The following is a 25,344-nucleotide window of genomic DNA, read 5'->3' on the forward strand; positions in this document are numbered from 1 at the left end:
ACTTCTAATTCATTTACTGGCATCAACTTGCTTATGCTAGTAATGTTTACTACTACTAGGTTTCCCAGAAGTTGAGGTTAATATAACATAATGAATATTGTTGGGAGATTCTAGCTTTAATTATTATTGTCCACATACCTAAAGGACTTCTAGATAGGGAAAACCCTTAGTCAAGTGATAAGAAACTAGATCTTGGCAAAATTAAGATCTTGGGAAATAGCATGTGAGGAGTTTTGCACGGGCCATTCCATTGGATATTGTAAGTTTTCATTTTAGAATATGAGAAGAAGGCTTCTCTCTCTACCACACTAATGAACTCTGCTATCAAGGGTTTACATGACTTCCTAGGTGCCGAACCAAATGGACCCTGTGGACCACTTCTTCCAATATACAGTTACCTGACAAAGCCACTGTTGTTCTTCAGTCTTGCCCCCTCTACTCTCATTTTATTTTTTTTTATTTATCTCCTGAACATTTATATTTTTCAAGGGTTCCATTCTCAGCCTTATCTTCTGTCTGTTGTAATGGAAATTAAACCAATTATATAAATCTCATGACTTCAGCTTCCATCTCTGCCTTCATTATTACTCAGTTTAGTTAGATAGCCCTCTACCCTTCTCCTGACCTCTAGTTCTTCCTTCTCCTCTGCTTTATTCACTTTTCTTTCCTTTTCTTTTTCTCCTTCACTTTCTCCTCCTCCTTCTATCTGTTTTACAATGTTTAATTCTGATTATTGTACATTCCTGTGATTCAAACTGTCTTTAATACTTTATACATGGTATGAATAACCCTTTATGATTTTACCTTGCCTACTTCATCCCCTGGCTCTATCCTTTCCTATTGCGCTGCACACATATGTTCTTAAGTTCTGCCAACTTTATTATTGGATGTCCCCTAAACACAATATTAGATAAAACCTTCTGTTTTCTGTCCTTGTTTGTTCATTCATACATTCAAATTATATTTTATAAACACAAATTACATATCGGGCTTTATTATTATCGCTGAATATACAAAAATTGTTAAAATAACATGAAATCTTTGCCTTTGAAGAGCACCCATTTTAGTTATGGAGACAGAACATAAACGAAATTAATAACAGTTTTATGTTAGAAGATATAAAATTAGAGAAAATAAAGCAGGGAAGAGGGAGAAGGGTGACTTGGCAGAGTTACAATTTAAATAGAGTGATGAGGTGAGACTGGCTGAGAAAGTGATATGAGTAAAGGCATGTGAAGTGTGGTAAAAGCCATGTGGCCATCTATGTGAAGGAAGTTCAAGGCTAGGAGAACAGCATATTTAGGGGCCCTAATGGCGTATCGAGTCTGATTTCTTCATATAATAGCATGAGATCACATGTGGCAGGATGGGTAGAAGTAAGTGGTTGAATAATAGTGCAAGTATTCAGTTATCTGGGGACCAGATTATGTAAGGCAGGTAGGTAGATGATTACTAAGATTCTAACTGACTCTGAATGAGATGGGGTGCCATTGGGAAATTTTAAGCAAAAGATTACACACTCTAGATATTTTGATGAATTCACGCTAATAATCCAAATGAGGAATGATGAGCTGCAATTGAGGTGATACCATCAAAGACCAAGAGAAGTGATTAATTTCTGGGTGTATTTGATTACTTCAACTGCAGTTAAATATCCTTTCCCATCTTTCAAAGCCCCCTAAGTTTGAAATACCACAAAAGAAGCATCCCAGAAATTTTCACTTTATATCTGGATCTCTAATGCTTTTCTCTAATACTCCTTTATAGGTACGGTTACTTCATATGCAAACTAAAATATGGAATATCATATCACATGATACTTTGGCTCATGTTAGATATTCAATAAGTATTGGTTACTTTCCTAACTTTGCCCATAATTCAGATACTCTTCTTAAGTCACCCCGTAACTATTAATACTTATCATAGGATTTGAATTATATTTAGTTTTAGAACTTGTGATTAATTATAAATATAATAATATCATATATTTGAAGTCAGTTCTCAAGCTTTCTAGTCTCAGGAACTCTTTATACTCTGAAATTACCAAGAAATCCACAGAGCTTTTATTTAGGTGAGCTATGTCAGTGGTAGCTGATAAAACAGGTATCTGAGAAAAAAAAAAACAAAAAAAACCCAGCCCTGATTTGTAACCTTTGTGATTTGTATGAAGTAAATCTTGATATCATCTTAGATTTCTAGCTGTCATTAGTTTAACAATTGCCTCTCAAAATTCTAGAATATTAAACAATTAGTTCTCATGTACCAGTCAACTTCAGTATATCATTGACTGTATCTATTGATATTTATATATTAAATATGAAAACTATTTTTAAAATATTAACTTATATAAAATATTAATAAGTCTATTACAGGTTGGTATAAAAGACATTTAAAAACTACATTTTTGAAAAACTATTTTTGAGAGAAATGACATTATTACCCTTATTTCTACCTTAATAGAAGACATATTTTCATATCTTCTTTATTCAATCTATGCAAAATGTGTTTTTATGTTGATGTGTATGGAGAAAATCCAACCTTACTCAGAAATGTTACATTATTAGAAACAGAAGTATTTGAATGACTTTTTTAGGTAACAGTGTATATTCTTCTTTGGTGCTATAACAAAACGTGGCAATTGCTAGCTTCTTAAAAGCTGCAGTGTAAATTATGAAACATTATCAGTGAACTTTTTATTTTGTTTAATTACATTCAAATCCATTGATCTATGCTGCATTTGGACTGACTCATTAAATGGATGATTTTAGAATTAATCACCAGTTATTTTGAAAATACTGTTCACTGAGTTACGCATATCTGTTCACTGAGTTACGCACATCTTCCGAATGCTGACATATTTTATTATGTAATACCAAAAATAACCATATGTTGATATCACTAGCAATCGCATGAGAAAAATTTTTATAATCAACTATACTTCAATAAAAATAAGTTAAAGACTTTAATTTTTTTAATATTTTTATGTATCAGGCTGTTAGCAAGCTAAGGTATTAGACACATGTTTTTCAAAATTACAATTTTCACTTGAAGGCTCAAATTTTATCACTAAAATACAGTCAGCTTTTTTTTCCCTTGAAGTGACAAGCTTTCTTTACTTTGAAGAATGTTAAATACCCAGTTCTGAAAAATAATTTGTGTGATAGTCATTCTTTCAAATAAATATGGTGCTTCATTAGGAAAAACACAGCTAGTTTAGCTTGCAACTCAAAAAACTGCACAAATGCTTTTTCTCAAATCAATCATCATGCTTTAGTATGCAGCAGAAGCACCTTATGTATACCTCCCTTCTAAAAATGCGTGCAGTCTGTGGTTGAGATTTAATAACAGTAATAAGTTCATTGCTTCAAGAATTCAATTTTTTTAAACATCTTTATTGGAGTATAATTGCTTTACAATGTTGTTTTCTGCTATATAGCAAAATGAATCAGCTATATGTGTACGTATATCCCCATATCCCCTCCCTCTTGTGTCTCACTCCAACCCTCCCTATCCCACCCGTCTAAGTGGTCACAAAGCACCAAGCTGAGCTCCCTGTGCTATGCAGCTGCTTCCCATTAGCCATCTATTTTACATTTGGTAGTGTCTATATGTCAATGCTACTCTCTCACTTTGTCTCACACCAGTCAGAATGGCCATCATCAAAAAATCTACAAACAGTAAATGCTGGAGAGGGTGTGGAGAAAAGGGAACACTCATACACTGCTGGTGGGAATGTGAATTGGTACAGCCACTATGGAGAACAGTAGGGAGGTTCCTTAAAAAACTACAAATAGAACTACCACATGACCCAGCAATCCCACTACTGGGCACATACCCTGAGAAAACCATAATTCAAAAAGAGTCATGTACCAAAATGTTCATTGCAGCTCTATTTACAATAGCCAGGAGATAGAAACAACCTAAGTGTCCATCATCGGATGAATGGGTAAAGAAGATGTGGCACATATATTCAATGGAATATTACTCAGCCATAAAAAGAAACGAAATTGAGCTATTTGTAATGAGGTGGATGGACCTAGAGTCTGTCATACAGAGTGAAGTAAGTCAGAAAGAGAAAGACAAATACCGTATGCTAACACATATATATGGAATTTAAGAAAAAATAAAAATATCATGAAGAACCTAGGGGTAAGACAGGAATAAAGACACAGACCTACTAGAGAATGGACTTGAGGATATGGGGAGGGGGAAGGGTAAGCTGTGACAAAGCGAGAGAGTGGCATGGACATATGCACACTACCAAACGTAAAATAGATAGCTAGTGGGAAGCAGCCGCATAGCACAGAGAGATCAGCTCGGTGCTTTGTGACCACCTAAAGGGGTGGGATAGGGAGGGTGGGAGGGAGGGAGACACAAGAGGGAAGAGATATGGGAACATATGTATATGTATAACTGATTCACTTTGTTATAAAGCAGAAACTAACACACCATTGTAAAGCAATTATACTCCAATAAAGATGTAAAAAAAAAAAAAATCCCATTTCAGAGAGGAGCACAACAGGAAAAAAAGTTAAATATTTATCAAACATTAGTAAAACCTATCACAAGCATATATTTAATTTAGCATATAATAAGTATATTAACTTCATATTTAGGTAATTTTGAATTCAATTAATATGTATCATATACATCCTTTTTTTTTTTTTTTTTTTTTTTTTTTTTTTACTAATTCTGTGTAAGAAATTGTGAAATTCGTTTTCTGGTCAATTACCTTAAATGTCTTACTAAGGTGAACATGTACTGATTTTGCTTATCTAACAACCATTCCATTTGCTACTGGTAAGAGTGCCTGAAATGTCTTTTAGGAACTACATCTTACCCATTGGGGGTACATGTATTTTAGATGGTGCTACATGTATAACTAACTCCAAGTTTGCTGCATGTGACTCTGCCCAGGGTCAAAGAGCACAAATGTTCGCTAGGCACAGTGTGACATAACCTTTTCCAAACAGCACAGTTTGACCACTCTGGCCACATTGATCCATGTCAGCTGAAATATACCCATTAAAATGTTTCAATCAGAATCAATCCTGGACATGAGTAAAAGCTTGTCAGAAGAAACAAAACTAAACCAAATCTCTTTCCTTTTTATTGGATCTGGGAGGATGTAGGCCTAACTTCTGGCAACCATTTTTCACCTTGTTCATGTAAGTGTAATTCACTTAGGGTGACAGCTGATGACATGTGGATGTTTGAAGAATGAGCTGTATCTGAAAATTGAAAGAGATAAAGGAGGCGGAACAGAAGCAAATGGCAAGGAACCAGTGTGGAATATGTAACCTATGAAAGTATGTGATCTATGAAATAAATGCCCTTTTCTTTCAATAGTCAGTTGGAAGTGAGCTCTCTGGCTACCTGCAAACAGAAGTCCCAACTGATTCAAATACTATTCCAAATAGCACACATGCTTCCTGATTGAGGTTTTACTGTTTCTATAGCTGCTAATTTGCCCTAATTGCCAGGTTCAGGCCTTCTCTCTTGGCAAAGGTACAACAGACCTGACTCACATTAAAGAAAACAGTACAATTTATTCATGTTGATCCTGGAGGTAAGGCAATATAAATAGGCTTCCAAAGCTTTATGAAGGATCAACACCAGTTTAGTAGGATTCTAGAAGTCATGAGTAGAGAGAATTGAAGAAAATTATTATTTGAAGAGATAACAACACATGATTTTCCAAGTTGACTAATGACATGAAACCTCAGATTTGGGAGTCACAACGAATTCAAGAAAAAATAAATAACTTTTCAATGAAAAGCCCTATCAATAAGTACCTATGTTTTAATCACCAGGATATCACTTTTTCTTTCCATAGAATGTGATGATGAAGGATGAAGACCTCACGTCTAGACTTAAGCTTTTAATGCTGCTGCTCAGGGGATTCTAATATGTTTCAAACGCAAACAATCACATGCCAGAAGCTGCCTGGATAACTACCTCTGAGATTTTCTGAAAATTTTTAATCTTTTTTTGATATGAATATAATTTCAATAAAGTCCTCTCTTCACCAGGCAGGATTTGGGTTATCTGACTTCTATTCAATAATCTATAAAACCTCATCAAGAGGATGTTTGTTTTTTTTATCGTGCTTGTCAAAGAATTTAACAATCAAATATATATTCTCAATCTTTAAGCCCTTGTGCTCTGAAAAATCTACTGGGGACATCTTCACTTCCTTTATAAGAATATAAATCCAGAAAAATAAGATGTTAAACTAGTTTTACCACCTAAAGAACAATCAAGATTTTATTAAATTTTTTAAAGTAATGCATTGTCCATAAAGTGTTTCCTGTTAATCGGTGCACACATTTTTAAAAATCTGATTTAAAATAAATTTTAAATTATTACGTTATTATTTTATCATGGTGCCGGAAAACTAGTCAAAGTAGAATCAAATTCATATACAAAGTAAGATCATTTATAATGTAATGCAGAGTTACTCTGTATAACAAGGAAAATTAGAAAAATATCAACTTGGAATTGTAAATAAATCTCTACCTATTTCATATGCCTATTATATTGTTGAATATAAGTTGTCATCAAGTGGTACAGCATACGATTTGGGTTTTTTTTTTGGATGGCATGGAGTTAATGGAGAGGTGGGAAGAAGAAGAGGAAGTGAAAATGAAATGACAGTCCAAGGGTTGTTATCCTAGATTAGGGATTGTTAAATTTAACCTTTAGTAAAATGTTTAGGGATATTCTAAAGTACTGAATTCTAAAAATAAGACAGATTTTTGATCTGAGCCACCAGAGATACTGAGTTGTTAACTGGTGGTCACATATTTATAGTACAAGACTACATATAGATTTATTCACCCTTTTTAATGAATGAAATAGTTGTTGAGACTCAGGAGTTTACTAGATGTTCAAGTTTTTCTAACTCAGTCATTCATCAGGTTGTGATAATAAAGCAGGTGTAATAGTTATATTGCTTCAGGAACCATAGGCTAAGAATTGTTTGTATAGTTTCAGAGTCTTAGATGTGTATCATGCTGCTAAATCATACATTTAAAATTGGCATCAGATCTTTGAGGTTAGGGGAGATGAAATGCCATAGATTTTTGAACTCCCTTATAATTCCCACTTTGCTACAATTAGTGCTAAGAAAAATTTGTTCTGAGTAGTGTTAATAGGTAATCTTTAAAAAATGTCATTCCAAAAGTAGGGCTTATTTTTATTTTTCAAATGATTACTACTAAAATGTAAGCAGTATTCTATTACAGGGTATCTCACCTACTGTTTAATCACCTACTGTTCGTTGGGAATCTATGAGAGGGAGATATAGGAGCATAAGATAAATCTGCAGTATTTTACTTTGACCCTTTGTTTTGTTGTCAAAGCCTCTAATAATATTGCTTTAAAACTACCTTCACCTAAATATGCCTTAGGAGCCCTAGTTTATATCAATAACATACCTATAAATCATTTTGTCAGTTTTGTAGTAACATTTAAGTTTTATCTTTCTATTTCTTAATCATCAATCACTCCAGAATCATATAGCATGATTTCATTGAAAATATAAATACAATTGGGAAAAATATCAAATAAATCACTATACTCATCAAAGGTAAGATAATTAATGCATACTTTTTCTATTTCATCTTTTACAAAGTTATAAATAACCTTTACATATCAATGAAATAGTACATATAACACCTGAATTTATAGAGTATTCAGAGTGATCATATTAGCTTATATTTTTGAATTCTTAAAAGTTGGTGAGAGGAGTGCATGAAACTTTATATTTGGGTGCTTTTTAATTAATTATTAAATGCTTTATCATATTCAAGAAGTCTGCTTGTATTTCGCCCTTGATCTAAGCTTTCTCATTGATACAATGAGCTACTCTCAGGTATCAGTTCAGCTAATTTGAAGAACAGTCAAGTGTACAGCCAGAAAAATCAGAGGATGTGAAACAAAACAGAAAATAGGTTCTGAATTTCACATCCCCAAGGATAGATACTTAATGCCCTTCTAGGATCAAAGGGAAAAAAGAATCAATTAAACACCATGCAGTTGTATTGCATACAAATTCTGATAGAAAATTATTACATTCTCTATAAAAATATTTATCAAAAAATTTAAGGGAAAACTTAGTGCTCTGAACTCATCATTTTAAGGTAAACTTCAAATACATCTATGATATTCCTTGAACATCAACAAAATCAGCAAATGATCACAACTGGCACTTGTAACAAGCACTAGTTATGGTTGATGTATGAGATAATTACAATGTTTTGCTAGAAAATCTAATAAATCCCAGAATTGTTATTTTCAAAAATCTATTTTTATGGAAACTAGAGCCTGAATATCCCATTTATTACAGCAAGAGCATTATATAAGTTTTTCTGACAGACTCAGTCAAAAACTGTGTCACCTCATTAAAAGTAATTGTTTCTGAAGACTGGGACAAAATGCTTTATTTTCTAAAAATGAGTGGCTTAATGTTAAAATGTAGCAAACATAATTTTCACAACAATGATTTTTTTAACATCTTTATTGGAGTATAATTGCTTTACAATGGTGTGTTAGTTTCTGCTTTATAACAAAGTGAATCAGTTATACATATACATATGTTCCCATATCTCTTCCCTCTTGTGTCTCCCTCCCTCCCACCCTCCCTATCCCACCCCTCTAGGTGGTCACAAAGCACCGAGCTGATCTCCTTGTGCTATGCGGCTGCTTCCCACTAGCTATCTATTTTACGTTTGGTAGTGTATATATGTCCATGCCACTCTCTCACTTTGTCCCAGCTTACACTTCCCCCTCCCCATATCCTCAAGTCCATTCTCTAGTAGGTCTGTGTCTTTATTCCCATCTTACCCCTAGATTCTTCATGACTTTTATTTTTTTTCTTAGATTCCATATATATGTGTTAGCATACCGTATTTGTTTTTCTCTTTCTGACTTACTTCACTCTGTATGACAGACTCTAGGTCCATCCACCTCACTACAAATAACTCAATTTCATTTCTTTTTATGGCTGAGTAATATTCCATTGTATATATGTGCCACATCTTCTCCATTCATCTGTTGATGGACACTTAGGTTGCTTCCATGTCCTGGCTATTGTAAATAGAGCTGCAATGAACATTTTGGTACATGACTCTTTTTGAATTATGGTTTTCTCAGGGTATATGCCCAGTAGTGGGATTGCTGGGTCGTATGGTAATTCTATCTTTAGTTTTTTAAGGAACCTCCCTACTGTTCTCCATCGTGGCTGTATCAATTTACATTCACACCAACAGTGCAGGAGAGTTCCCTTTTCTCCACACCCTCTCCAGCATCTATTGTTTGTAGATTTTTTGATGATGGCCATTCTGACCAGTGTGAGGTGAGACCTGATTGTAGTTTAGTTTTGCATTTCTCTAATAATTAGTGATGTTGAGCATCCTTTCATGTGTTTGTTGCCATCCTGTATATCTTCTTTGGAGAAATGTCTATTTAGGTCTTCTGCCCATTTTTGGATTGGGTTGTTTGTTTTTTTGCTATTGAGCTGCATACGCTGCTTGTATATTTTAGAGATTAATCCTTTGTCAGTTGCTTCATTTGCGAATATTTTCTGCCATTCTGAGGGCTGTCTTTTCGTCTTTTTTATGGTTTCCTTTGCTGTGCAAAAACTTTAAGTTTCATTAGGTCCCATTTGTTAATTTTTGTCTTTATTTCTATTTCTCTAGGAGGTGGGTCAAAAAGGATTTTGCTGTGATTTATGTCATAGAGTGTTCTGCCTGTTTTCCTCTAAGAGTTTTATAGTGTCTGACCTTACGTTTAGGTCTTTAATCCATTTTGAGTTTATTTTTGTGTATGGTGTTATGGAGTGTTCTAATTTCATTCTTTTACATGTAGCTGTCCAGTTTTCCCAGCCCCAATTATTGAAGAGGCTGTCTTTTCTCCATTGTATATTCTTGCCTCCTTTATCAAAGATAAGGTGACCATATGTGCATGGGCTTATCTCTAGGCTTTCTATCCTGTTCCATTGATCTATATTTCTGTTTTATAACAAACTGAATTTAAAAGAGTCAGATACCTGTTTTGACCTAGAACTCAAGAAAGTAAGTAAATATAACAATACTTCAAAACATATTTGATACATTTTCAAAACATGATTCACTTACAATATAATTTTTCTTGAAATAAAATATTTTATTCAGGTGAATGCTTTATTGCTTTTTCCCCACCATATCTAAATGCTTTGTAATTTAAAAATTAAAAAAAGTTTTTTTGTTTTTTTTTACTATTATTTAGTGTATAGATTAAATAAGACTATGAAAGATTACTCAAGATAAACTATTTTAGAGGGTTTGATTGAGTTCCACATAAAGTCAATCATTTGGTCTCAACCAAGCTGGAACTGTTACCTACTTTTTGATTAATTCAATTGAACCAAAATTTTTCTCAATAATGCTAATATTAGCTCCACTAAGGTCAGAATTTCAAGTTTAATTACAAAGTATGTATGCAAATAATATATGTACATATTATTTAAACATTATTTACATGACCAGTTGAGTTTGGACCTCTTAGCTATTGATACATTCAATCTTTCCTGAAATATTTTTAATATATTTCTTAAATTTGTTCAAAGTTTAATTAATACATGTATAAAAAGTGAAAAAGGAGAAGCTTTTATTCTTCCTGATTTTTTTTTTTTTAATGTTGAGCCTTCTTTTAATTTATTTATTTTTATTTTTCGCTGTGTTGGGTCTTTGTTTCTGTGCAAGGGCTTTCTCTAGTTGTGGCAAGCGGGGGCTACTCTTCATTGAGGTGTGCGGGCCTCTCACTGGCGTGGCCTCTCTCATTGCAGAGCACAGGCTCCAGATGTGCAGGCTCAGTAGTTGTGGCTCACGGGCCTACTTGCTCCGTGACATGTGGGATCTTCCCAGACCAGGGCTTGAACCCGTGTCCCCTGCATTGGCAGGCGGACTCTCAACCACTGCACCACCAGGGAAGCCCTTTCCTGAATTTTTTTGAGATAAGATTGACAAATAACATTAGTTTCAGATGTATAACGTGGGTGATCCAACATTTGTATATATTGCAAAATTATTCTTCTGGTCTTAAACTCCTTTAACTACACTGTAAATTTTATATATACCTAAAATGTTGCCTTTTTTCACTCAGTAACATGCATTTAAGGTAACTGCATGTCTTTTTATGATTGGATTTCACTCATTTATTTTTAGCACTGAATAATATTTCCATTTTCTGAATGTGTCACAGTTTATCCATTCACTTACTGAAGGACATCTTGTTTGCTTTCAAGTTTTGGCATTTATGAATAACACTGTGATAAGTATCCATGTTCAGGTTTACGTGAGGACATAAGTGTTCAACTCCCTTGGGTGAATACCAAGTTTTGCATTTGCATTGTTATATGGTAAGTTTTGTGAGAAACCACCAGACTGTCTTCCAAAGTGGCTGTACCATTTTGAATTCCCACCGCTTTATACCTCTTCAGCACTTGGTGTTGTCAGTGTTCTGGGTTTTGGCCATTCTAATAGGTTTTGTAGTGATATCTCATTGTTGTTTTAATTAGCATTTCCCTGATGACATATGATGTAGAACATCTTTTCTCTGCTTATTTGCTATCTGTATGTCTTCTTTGGTAAGTTGTCTGTTAAGGTGTTTGGCCTATTTTTTATCAGATTGTTTTTTTATTGTTGAGTTCTAAGAGTTCTTTGTATATTTAAAATAATAGTTCTTTGTCAGATTTATCTTTAATTGATATATAATTGGCATAAGGCATTGCATAAGTTTAAGGTGTACAATGTGTTGATTTGATACATTTATATATTGCAATATGATTACTAATGTAGCTAACACCTCTATCACATCACAAAATTATCATTTTTTGTGTGGCAAAAAGAAGATCAAGTCTCTCAGCAGCTGTGAAGTTTTTAATCCAGTATTGTTGACTGTAATCACTATGCTCTGTATTACATCTCTGGAACTTTTTAATGTACTAGTTATAAGTTTGTACCCCATAACAACATCTCCCCAATTCCCCCACATCCCAGCGCTGGTAATCACCATTCTACACTCTGCTTCTTTGAGTTCAGATTTTTAAGATTCCATGTATAAGTGATGCACAGTATGTCATTCTCTATGTGACTTATATTGCTTAGCATGATGCCCTCAAGTCCATCCACAGTGTTGCAAATAGCAGGATTTCCTTCTTTCTCATAGCTGAATAGTAGTTCATCGTATATTGGTGAGTGTGTGTGTGTGTGTGTGTATATATATATATATATATATAAAAAATAGTGTCCATTATATATTGGCATATATATATAGATAGATATAAAACATATACGTGGTGGTTTATTTCTAGGGTCTCTATTTTGTTCCATCAGTCTGCAGGTCCAATTTTATGCAATTATCATACCATTTTAATTACTGTAGTTTTGTAGTATAGTTTGAAATTAGAAAGTGTGATGCCTTCAGCTTTGTTCTTCTTTCTTGGAATTGCTTGGACTTAAGTGGAGTCTTTTGTGACTCCATATGAGTTTTAGGATTTTTTTTCTATTTCTGTGAAAAAAGAAAACTATAGACCAATATCTCTCATGAATATAGATGCAAAAATTTTCTAACAAATGTTATTAAAATGAATTTGACAACTCATTAATAAGATCATACAACATGACCAAGTGGAATTTATCCCTAGGATGCAAGGATGGTTCAACATATGCAAATCAATAAATGTGATGCATCACATTAATAGAATGAAAGATAAAATTCATATGATCATCTCAATGGATGCAGAAAAAGTATTTGACAAAATACAACATCCTTTCAGGATAAAAACCTTCAACAAATTGGGCATAGAAGGAGCATACCTCAACATTATAAAGGCTATATATAAGAAATCCACAGCTAACATCATTCCCAATGGTGAAATATTGAAAGCTTTTCCTCCAAGATCAGGAATAAGACAAAGTTCCCCATTGTCACTACTCTTATGCAGCATAGTACTAGAAACCTTAGCTAGAGCAAGTAGACAAGACAAAGAAATAAAAGATATCAAAATTGGAAAGGAAGAAATAAAAATGTCATTATTTGCAGGTAATATGATCTGATATATAGAAAATCCTAAAGTCTCAACCTGAAAAAACTATTGGAACTAATTAACAAATTTAATAAAGCTGCAGGATATTAAATCAACATACAGAAATCAGTGAAGTTTCTATACACTAACAACAAAAGAGCTAAAAAAGAAATATAACTATCCCATTCATAAGACAATAAATTACTTAGGAATAAATTTAAACAAGAAAGTCAAAGATCTGTGCAATGAAAACTAAGACTTTCATGAAAAAAGCTGAAGAAGACAAACAAGTGAAATGTTATCCAATGTGCACAGATTGGAAGAATGAATATTAATATATCCGTACTACCCAAAAGCCATCTATAGATTTAATTCAATTCCTATCAAAATTCCAATGGCATTTTTCACAGATGTATCTTGCATACTTTCTTCAACTTTGTAGTTTGCCTTCTAATTCTCTGGACACAGAGCAGAAATTTTCAATTTTAATCAAGTCCAGCTGATCAATTATTTCTTTCATGGATTGTGTTTTTGGTGTCGTATATAAAAAAGTCACTGCCAGGTTCAGAGTCATCTGGATTTCCCCTTACGTTATTTTCTAGGACTTTTAAAATTTACATTTAGAACTGTCATCTACTTTGAGTTAATTTTTGTGAAGGATGTAAGATCTGGGTCTAGATTCATTTCCTTTTCTCTTGTTGTTTTTGCTTTTGTTTTTTGCTTGTAAATGTCCAGTTGTTCCAGCACTATTTGTTGAAATTTTTTTTTTTTAATTTCCCAAGACTGTTTCTTGTGTTGGAAGTTCCTTTCCCTAGAAACTTATTTAGTGAATACAATATCAAAACAAATTAAAAGTCTTATTTATCAGAAATTATATTTGTTTCCATGTTCTTTGAATAATTGACATATTTAAGGAGTACTTTCTTCTATGTATTGTTTTTTTCCCTTCATTTTGCAAGCTTTCCTCAGGTGTCTTGTGATTCTTGATTGCCATATAATTTACAATAAAAAAGTACACTTAATTGTAATTAGGCATCTGATTTTTTATAATTGAAAATGTAAATATTTGTTTTGGAGCCTATAAATAGATAGATTGGGAGATATGTGCCCTGGGTAACTAATGCCCACACACATTATCTACACAGTTTCTTCTCAGAGGGTTTATTCGCCTTCTGTAAAAATGAACCTGTAAAAATGAATGAGTGAATGGGCGTTCATCTCATGATGTTACACGTGTGTGCTTGTGGTGTGTTGGGGGAGGGTGTGGAGGATGTTCCATTTATAGATCTTTTATTGCAATTGCAGAACATATCTCACTACTGCCATCTGTGAGGCTTACAGTTTCTTAGTACCTGGGCTCCTGCAGATTCTGCAGAGCAAATGAGCTCCTACTTTTCACAAAGATTCTGACTTCCTTACCTCTGTCTCAAATTTTACCGTCATAGCCTTGTATATGCCTTTCATCTTACGAATTGCTTTTGAAATATTTCATTCACTGATAGACCCTTTCAGTTCTTTTTATTCTTTCAACTTTTACCTTTTTATTAAATTTTCATCATCTTAATGGTGTGTTTGTAAAGGAATGTAGGTGAACACGTTATGTCCATCATCCTAAACAAGAAATACCCTATGGTCATTATATCTTAATTATCTTTAAGATACTGCTATTATCTGCTTATTTTTCTTTCTTCATTTGTTCTATTAGTTCTCTAATTGCATTTCAATCACACTTTAAAGTCAGAAAATCTCTAATAGAATTTCTTTGCTCCAAATAGGCTCTTTGTATTCATTCACATTGTGTGTATGTGAAACTACTCAATTTTTAATTCTCTGCTTTCCTTAATCTCTTTCTCATAAATATTCCTCAGTCTCTTTTATTCTCTCTCTTTAGTCTTGAATCTCCAATCACTTCATCTGAAACATGATTTCTGTGCACTGAATTGGTCAGTGGAACAGTTATTCTCTCATACAATGGTAAAAACCAATTAAATATAAATGAAAATGATGTAAACCACCAAATTACTTGGCCATCTTCAGAAGTGCACATAGATATTGTAATGATAAAAATCGAATACTTGTATAGTCAGTGGCAGAATGTCAGGGATAATAGCAGCTGTAATAAGGCTTCTGATTTGTTTAGATTTCAGTGTGTAGTGTTTTCATATTTACTCAATTTCAAGTACCTAATACTCTAGTGGTTCCGTGTTTAAAATAAGAGCTGTTTTTCTCTGGAATTTTAATTAGTTATTAAGAGCTTCAAGTAGCTTTCAAAAATCATTCTCTTCTTTATTGCTTACCAAATAAGACAAGAGAGGATCACATGACAGATGTTTCATATTCCAGTAAATACTCTTCAACAGTTACAAGTCTTTTACAATCTCATAAAATAGAAAAAAATGTTATTTATCCAATAACACTCTGGTATGAGTATAATAATACTTTGGGTCATTTTAATTCAAATTTTAATAACTTTCTTTCATGAATATCTCAATTGCATTTACAAAGTTTCTCATAAGGTGGTTTCTATATCATTTTTACAGTGCTGCTCCCCCAGTTATTCATGTAGCTCACTCCTATCTTCAGAATCTTCACTTGAATATCATCTCAAAAAAGCCTTCCTATCAAAGATTGTTTTCTTTGTTTCTTCCTATCAAAGATTGTATGAAAGAATAACTGTTCCACTGACCAATTCAGTGCATGGATAAGCATGTTTCAAATGAAGTCTCTATCAAAGATTGTTCTCATCATTCTAAATACATCTTATTATTTTTCATAGTAATTATTGCTTACTGATATTATAGTATATATATATATATATATTTTTCTCTCTCTCTCTCTTTCCCCTACTAGAATAAGAGTTCTCTGTGGGTAGGAACTTTGTCCATTTTATTTAATACTCTACCCCCAATCACAAATGCTTGACAGAGCTTCTCAATAAATCTTTGTTAAACAGATGAGAAAAAGAAAAGAAACTAAACTCTTCGTTTAGTTTTATAATAATGTTTAAGGTAAAAAATAAATTGTATATTGCATAACTATAATTTAGGAATATGTTATAGTGAAGTGTATGGGGAGGTGGGGTATGGAATCAATTCATTTTGACTTTTTTTTTTGAATTATGTTTGATTTACAATGTTGTGTTAATTTCTGGTGTACAGTAAAGTGATTCAGTTATATATATATATGTGTGTGTGTGTGTGTATTCTTTTTCATATTCTTTTCCATTACAGTTTATTACAAGGTATTGAATATAGTTCCCTGTGCTATACAGAAGGACCTTGTTGTTTATCTATTGTATATATAGTCGTTTGTATCCTCTAATCCTAAACTCCTAATTTATCCCTCCCTGCTCCCCTTTCCCTTTTGGTAAGCACAAGTTTGTTGTCTGTGAGTCTGCTTCTGTTTTTAAATAAGTTCGTTTGTATCATATTTTAGATTTCACATATATTTGTCTGTCTGTCTGACTGACTTCACTTAGTATGATAATCTCTAGGCCCATCCATCATTTTGACTTTTTGTGTTGACTTGTATGGAGGGCAGTAACAGCACACAAGAGCACCTACCATATTTAATTTGTTTGTATAAGAGTTACAGATAAACAGGTATGCTAAATACAATTACTGTTTTTAATACAGTTCAGTACATCAACACTATTTTATTAACTCTATATACTTTGACTTTTTTCTAAAGTCTGCATTTTGACAAGTCTTATACAGTAATTTACAAGGTAGATGTAGTTAATAAGTGTTCTGCTAATGCATGAATTAAAAATATTAATTTCAGCCAATATAACATAGATTAAACATAGGTAGTACTATCTGGTTAAATAAAACATTTGTGAGGAAATTTTTTTAAAATCTTCCACTTTTTCATCGAATGTGTCCAAGTAGAAATGGATGAATTTTGTATACTGAAAATCTGATAGTTTATTCATTCTATAAATATGTGCCAGGCAGTATATTATATCCTGGTGATGTGTTGTCCAGGAAAGGTCATTTCCTTATGTACCCAGTAGCTTAACAGGGAGGAAAAGCCCCTGAACAAATAATTTCACGATAGTTGATCATTTCATATGAGAAGTATAGAGCAAAAGTAAAACAAACAGCAATCACAACAAATCATTAATCTAAAGCCCAAGCAGTACTCAAAGAATGGCTAAAAATTAACTAACCAAAGGCATGTCTGGGTAGCAAGCCAGGCAGAATAAAAGAGCATACATATAAAGAAAGACTAAAGAGCAGTCCAATGTGATTAATGAATAAGGCTGAGTCTTCTGTATAAAAACCACCTCATGCAATGTCTTTCAGGATATTTTAATTATTTTGGAGTTTTTTATTCAGATGAAGATAGAAGGCATTGAAAGGTTTTGGTCAGAGTAAGGACATGACAAGGTGTATTTCTTTATATTTATTTAAAATTAAATTTTAACAAGTATTCTTTTCTTCAAAGTAATTTATGGACATGTATGGTAAATTTAATTTATTGATCCTTCTTCACTCCCCTATATGAAATTACAATGTACATATCCTTGTCAAAATCTCATAGTGGAATGTACTGCCCAGCTGCTTGACAGAGGCCTAGGTTATTTGTCTTGTTCGGGCCAAAGGAATGTTTGTGGGCATGATGTTTGTAGAGATTTATGATGTGCTTATATGACTGGCATTGTTCCCTTGAGCTTCTGTCATCTCAATAAGAAGAAATACATGGGTAGTTTCTGACTACAATTTGGCTTCCACAGTGAGATACATTTAGCCCAGCAGAGCCCAAGATTGAGTCACACTAGCTAAACTGCAACTGTGTTAGCAAGAAATAAGTGCTTATTGTTTTCATGCCACTGATTTTGCAGGTCTTTGTTATACAGCATTATGGAAGAAAGTAACTAAGTGATATAACATGGTAAAAAAAAAAAAATCTACCCACAGAAACTTAAACTTAAAATAGGGATCAATTACACCAACATTCCTAAATTCACTCTTTTCCCAGTGAGGCTCCTTGCATAGCTCTAAATAATGTTTATGAATCTCTTTCTTGATTTTGTTAACTATAAATATTATTTATTAATGAAACAGTAGGATAGCTGCAGCTTTCTCCTATATAACTTTCACTCTCTCCCTATTTTGATAGTTATATTGTCCTGTTATTTTTAAATCTTTTTTAACATTTCATAATATATTTCAAGTTTTATATTTTATTCTGCTAGCTTCAGACACTCTTGACCCCCTCATCTATGATATATGGTTATTATCATCCTTGATTTCTCTTCCCCCATCTATTCCCCACTTCTGTTTCACAGTTTCAGCTAACTGCATTATTATTTTAACATTGATAATATTAACAATATATGTATTCAGCTCTCTAGGTTGGTCTTACTAAAAGCTAGGGATGCCTAGGATGCATTTTTATTCAGCTGGTCTCAATCTAGGCATTCACAAACGTGCTGAGTTTGGTTTGAATTAGTTACCTGCCATATAAGCAGACAAGCTCAGCATACCAGTCAGGATAGGCCAGACGGGTAGAAAAAGAAAACCTGAGAATGGCAAAGCAGAGTATTTCAATGTACTTGATGGAACCAGATGGTAACTGTCATCTGTGGTCTCTTAAGTGGTTCCAAGAGCCATGGAATCTTGTACCTCCAACTGAGAGTATGCACATTGCCTAGCTTTGTGTAATTTCCTCTGTACACGTAGATAATTCGCACCCTTTTGATTTTCATCTTTTAATTAAAAATACTTTCATAGACATAAATAACTTTGTCTTCTATGTTTCTGTCATTACTGTTGCTGAATGCCAGCACAGAAGCCATAATTAAAAACAAAATGATGTTTTCCTATAGATTGATTAAAAATGAAAATAATTACATGATTATTGCTATGTAAATATTGTTCCCAACCCCGGTGTCAATATTCTGATTGAAAGCATTAAGAGGATGTTCCGTGTTATATGAATTAGCCTTTTTACATTCTATCAGTTGTGAAAAACCATAGCACATTTTAATTTTCTTCCTGATTGGTCATGATTCTCTTGTACATTTTAAAATCTTATTTCTAAGTCTTTTTTAATGTTTTTGTTACTCTGTTTTATTGCTATTGATAGAAGATGCCTTGGTCATATTCTCAAGTTTATCTGCATCATCAGTCTTATCCTTTAAATCATAAGATTCATATTTTCACCAAGGTGATCCTCCTTTTGGACACTTCTTGTTTTCTGCTCCAGTTTGGAGCAGACTTGCAGAAGAAGACTTGCTTCAAAACACTAAGCTCGGCATTTCGTTTTCCTATACTATAATTCCGTATTAGATCTACTGTTTTCCAGTTCTTCTATTACCCTTTTTCTTGGTTGCATCTTTTATTTGCTCCTTTGTTTATTAATGTGTATGTATATATGTATGTGTATGTGTGTGTGTGTATGTATATATATATATATATATACATACACACACATATGTATTATCTCTCAAGGGTGAGATTGTATATTTATTTATAATTTACATTTTAGAATTCTAGATAGAAAATAATTTGTTTATGAGAAGACCGATGCTAATCTGAGTTTCATTCTTTTCTAGCATATCCTCCTTTATTGTCTTGATTAATTTCACTTTTGATCTTTTAGCATTGCCTATTTTATCCTTGGTGGTCTGCAATGCCACAGGTAGTTTTATTTTTGTTAATTCATGCTGCTCAGTAGATTGTTTGAATTTTAAGTTTTTTTTTTTACTTCTTTGGTTCAAAAGAACTTTTTTTAAAAACTGTTTCATTAATAACTTCCATCTCCCATATTATCTGTTTTTCTTTGCTGAACTATTAGGTAGGTCCCCCTATAGCATTTATTCTTCCCTTGTATTTCCCATTTATTTGCTTGTTTGCTATATTCTAGACTCTTTAAGTCAACCCTTAACCATTTTAATCAACACTTTATATTAAAAATGACATTACTAATGTCAGATAGTTCTTATTCCATTCCTCTTTTTCAGAGTGTCATTATTTTGTTAACAGATTTCATCTTTAAAAATATTGTCTGTGGATATTAATTACTTTTATAAAAATTCTCCTCAATTGAATTTTCACTGTTCGTTTTGGTATTTTCTCTTTAATATTGTATTTTTGTGTGTATCTGTTGATACTTGTTTTGGGCATTATACTTAAAATGGAAAGAATAGGCTGGTTAAAATAGCAATAGGCAGGAGTCTCCTTTGCTATTATATCCTCCAACAGTTTTTGAATTAGTAACTAGCTAGAAGTTTAATACCCATCTGTAGAGTATTTTCCTCAGCAAGCTTCATTTTAGGTTCTATGGGGAGGTGCCCAAGGGGCAAACTGGGCCCTCCAAGATGTAAAAGCAGAGAGAGCTTTTACTCTGCAGTACTCTCACTAAAATCCTTGCACCCCAGAAGTAGTTTGTTCAGTTTCCTCAGAGACTTTTGCCTAGAGATCAAAAAGAAAACTGCTGTGCTGGGAGGGAGTGGGGTAAAGATAAAGTTGTTTCTCCGCGCATCTTCAGTTAATCACTCAGTCTGCTGCCTTACTTTTCACTTCTCTGCATCTCTTGACTCCAACCCTCTCCAGGATTCTGAAAAGACATGCTCCAAATTCATTTCAGTTCTCTTGCTTTGTTTCATCCACCTATACACTCACATCCACTGTTCATATTCCTAAAATTTGTTTAAAATGATACTTTTTAATAGTAACATTCTAACTAGGCTATTGTAGATTTAATTTTGTGTTTATCTTATTATTTATATGGGATTTTAATAGAAAAAAAGATAAAATTTTATATGCTCAGTTTACTGTCTTGAATTGGAATCGTGTATGGATAAAAATAACTCTCATAATAACTTCTCACTCTCCCCTCCCCATCACAGGGCCTGAGGCAAAGGACCCATGGTATATTTACTCAGTTACAAGCACTATTCTTTACTTGTTTTAATCCCTTAATCTTTTGCCCTAAAATGTCTGTCTTCTTTTTAGAAGTATGCCTTCAATAAACATTGATGATTGTTTGGACCATTTTCTTCTTGAGTATCACTTGCTTGATATCTTTATCTTGAACTACTAACAAACCATTTCTTTTTAAAATTCCAACACACAGATCAATTCTTCCAAACCTCACTCTATTTATATCAAGAATGAATATGGCAGGAAATGGTTATAAGGATGATGTGTTGGTCCATTCTAGTTTGAAGTCAGTGGGAATGAAGAAAATGATGTCAAAAAATATTAAAGGGATTATTTTTCCAGATCATAAAATTAAAGTAATGGAACTATCATCTAATAAGCTAAAGAACATGATAAGTAGATTTGAGAGGGACATGATAAGATCAGTTTTGACCTTCTGTATTTTTAATTTCTTGCAAGACATACATGAGGATGCAAATACAAACATTTGTTCTTGTATAGTGAGAGTTTTGGACCTATGGGTAGTAATTGTGGTAAAATTAGGAATGCGTCATCTAGGAATAAAATATAGGGGGAGAAGGAAAGATGGACCAAGACAGGGAGGGCACTGGTAAATTCCATCATGTAATAGTCTGCATAGAACATGAGAACTCAGAAAAAGAGAATAAGTTGGAGAATAAGTTGGAGCATCAGGAGAAGCAGAGAGGAAAAAAAATAAAACAGGTGTTTAGGGAACTGCCAGGAGAAGGGAGCCTGAAGATCCTGTCCTGGCCAGCAAAGAAAAGCATAGGCAATTTCCTTAGTCAACAAACAATTTTCAGGTTATTATATATTTTATTATATTCTAGGCTTTGAACTAGACCCTTAGGATGCAGTGGAAAAAAAAATAGTCCATGACCTCAAAAAGCTTAAAATGTAGCATGAAAAATGGCCATTACACAATTAAAGTGTGATAAATACCAAAAAAGGCAAACATAGTAATGCTGGGAAAGTGTGTAAGCATAGTTTGGGGGTCATTTATGCCATTTTGGAAAAAAGTAATGCTTAAGCTATGACTAAAAGATGATCAATACATGTGAGTCAGACAAAGTTGGAGTTGATACAGTGGCATAGAGTAGAGGAAGACGAAAAGAGGAAAGTAGATAGGAACCCTCAGAGAAAACAAGTTTTAGTTTCTCTGTCAACAGTTTTAATAAAGAAATGAAATATTAGCACAAATTTCCAAATGTCCTAGCAATCTACATGCACAATTGAACCTGTTTTTGATGTGTTGGAGACAACAGAGGAGAGGTATAGAACCCGTTTTCATGAAATGGCTTGATATTAGAACATAGGCACTGTGCACTGTACAGTGAGAATCAGATGGATCACAGTCTGAAGTTTTTCAGTGATTAAAATTGTTGGTGGATCACAATTTTAAAGATTTGATAACTAGATTTAAACTCCATTACAGTCTGATATAATATATGAATTTAAAACCCTGACAGTAAATTTAAAATGATTTAGTTTTGAATTTTCTAAACCCCAGTTTCAATGACACTTTCTTTATTCTTGCAAAAGAGGAGAATATTCAAATAACTCTCAGAAAGTTTCAACAATTCCTATAAATTGACGAATATGCACCACCTTAGATAGTGCATATTTTCTTAATAACATTTTAAATGTTATTTAACATTTAATAACAATAAATAATATCATTTTCTTAATAACAGGTCTTAAAATTAAGTTCCTATTCAACTTCTTAAGGGATCGCAATAGTTTTCTTGACCTTTTAGTAGACAAAGTTTTCTGGGAAAAGATCATCTTGGTCAGTTCTTAAAAGTCAAAAGGGAATCTAAAGGCTATTTTTAAGAAATGGAAAAGGCCAAAGCACTTCAAATCTTGCAACATTCTGTTTTTTAATCACACTACAGAAACTGCCTTAAAATGGCAGTTTCAGAATGAAGTCATTTTAAATTTGTCACTATGCATAAGTTGCTTTTTAAATTCTTCAATGGTATATGCATGAAAATGGGCATTATAGTCAATACGAAGAATTTTCAGCTGATGAACTAAAAGAGAAAAAAATGTAACTATGACCAATTTATGTGACATTCCTTCAGGAAACCATTTTTCATTGGTCAGATAAAAGTCTAAGATATTAAATGACAAATTATTTGTGTTAAAAATAGGAAATATGCATATAAATGTGATAAAGGAAATATATTTTTGACAATAGTTATAAAAAATATTTTTAAAGTAAAATTGTTTTGTAAAATTCATTAATAAACATATAAATGTTTTCAAAGCACAGAAATAAGTTCCTAGAAGGACAGTGTAGCCACTTGACAATGTTTGCCTGAAGGATAATTCTCTCTTTTAAGAAGATGTGTCTATTGTTGACAGTACAGATACTGATGGAGAAATGGAGCAGGCAACTATTCAACTGGATCAGAGTGTTGAATCTACTGAACAAAGAGAATGATACATTTAGAGTAGAGGAGATCTCACACTTAGTCTTCTTTTTGTATATACTCTAAATGCAATTTCTTGAAGGTGTTTAAATAATTTCATTCAAAGTGTACCTATGTGAACATATGTATTAAATTTTATGACTTGATATATGGTCTATAAATGTATGTTGGATAGGATATTCCCTACTACTTTTCTTTAACTTGGGAAAAAGTATTTTCAGATGAAAAATAGATGATAGATGGAAAGATCAATTCAGATGAAAAAAAATTTTTATTGGAAAAGGAAAGACATACAAAATTAATTCACTGTACTTAATTTTGATTTTTTTATACTTTTTAGTTTTAGCCTATATTTTTTTCTTCCTTAAGAATGAAACTGCTTAATATATTCCTATTTAAAACATGGTTATTAAGTTAATCCAATTGATAACTTAATCACTTCTATTATCAGTCTGTAATTCTGGCTTTCAACTGATCCAGTACATACACAGAAAAGGGCAACTGTCAAAAATATAAATTAGAAAATAATCACTTTTCCAGGATATTTAAATTCATCAACTTTTTGATGAATTGTTCTACTTTTCTGCTAGTTTTTCTTTGTTTATTTTATTAATACAGTTCTGGGATAGATCCATTATGTCCTGCAGTATAACTAAATTGGTCAAAGACCAATAACATCAAAATAAATTTTTAAATCAAAAACTTGTATGTTGATAATTTTGTATGATTACATTATTGGCATATGACACAAAACTATAATTTCCTATATGGTTATGGAAAAATGTGCCCTTTATGGGTTTCAGGTTAAGCCTCAGGGACAATGTCAAAAGTATAATATATCTTACTCAGGATTAGTAATGAAGATGACTTGGAAAACATCTAAGAACAAGGAGCATACTAAGAGTGGAAAAGAGCATACAAAGTCTACATAATATGCCAGAATATTGGAGTGTATGGAGAAAGATGATTGTCTTAGTTCAGGCTGCTATAACAAAATACGATAGACTGGGTGGTTTAAACAAAAAACATTCTCACAGTTCTGGAGGCTGGGAAATCCAAGATTAAGGTGATGGCAGACTCAGTTTGTGGTGAGAGCCTTCTTCTTGGTTTGCAGATGGATACCTTACTGCTGTACCCTTCCATGGTGGGGGACAAGGGGTTGGAATGAAGGAGAGAAAGAGACAGAATCTCCTGTCTCTTTCTCATTTTATAAAGGCATTAATCCCACCAAGAAGATTTCACCCTCATGACCTAATCTAACCCTAATTAGTTTCCAAGTTGATTAAGGAATTGTTATAAGCATTGGTGTATAATATTAAATTTTTTATAGTTTGCTTTTCTACAATATACATTTCCTCTGTTTACACAACCTTATAGTAAATCCTGTTCAGTACACATACCTTATAAGTTCCCCACTACCACCATCACCCAGTGGAAATCAAAAAAAAGAAAACATCTGAGTTGATATGGAGCAAAGAGAGTAGCAGGAGGAGATAAACTCTGGGTTATAATAACATCTCATTGAGGCCATGGATTAAAATTCTGGATGTTCAAGTAAAAATAGTAATGAATTTTCCTGAAAAATCCAGAAATTGTGGATTGGCTTGAAAATTCCAGAAGTTGTGGAAATTCCTACAGGTCATTGGATAAAAGACTTAAATTAAATTAAATTTAACTTAAATTCCTACAGGTCATTGGATAAAAGACTTAAATTAAAATTAAATATTTGTCTCAAAGTATCAAGCTCGTATTTGTCTCACATATTTAGTTTATATTGACATCTTAAGGTTGAATTTTATAAATAAATTATCTTACTAACTTAATCTTACATTAACCTTCTTTTTAAAATCATTCTTAATACTTTGAAGGTATGAACACTTTATTACTTATTGTGGACAATAGTATGCTTTGGGAACTTTTTCTCTAACAA

Source organism: Monodon monoceros, unplaced genomic scaffold, assembly GCF_005190385.1.
Source record: "Monodon monoceros isolate NGI ecotype Baffin Bay Population unplaced genomic scaffold, NGI_Narwhal_1 Super_Scaffold_11, whole genome shotgun sequence".
Taxonomy (NCBI): domain Eukaryota; kingdom Metazoa; phylum Chordata; class Mammalia; order Artiodactyla; family Monodontidae; genus Monodon; species Monodon monoceros.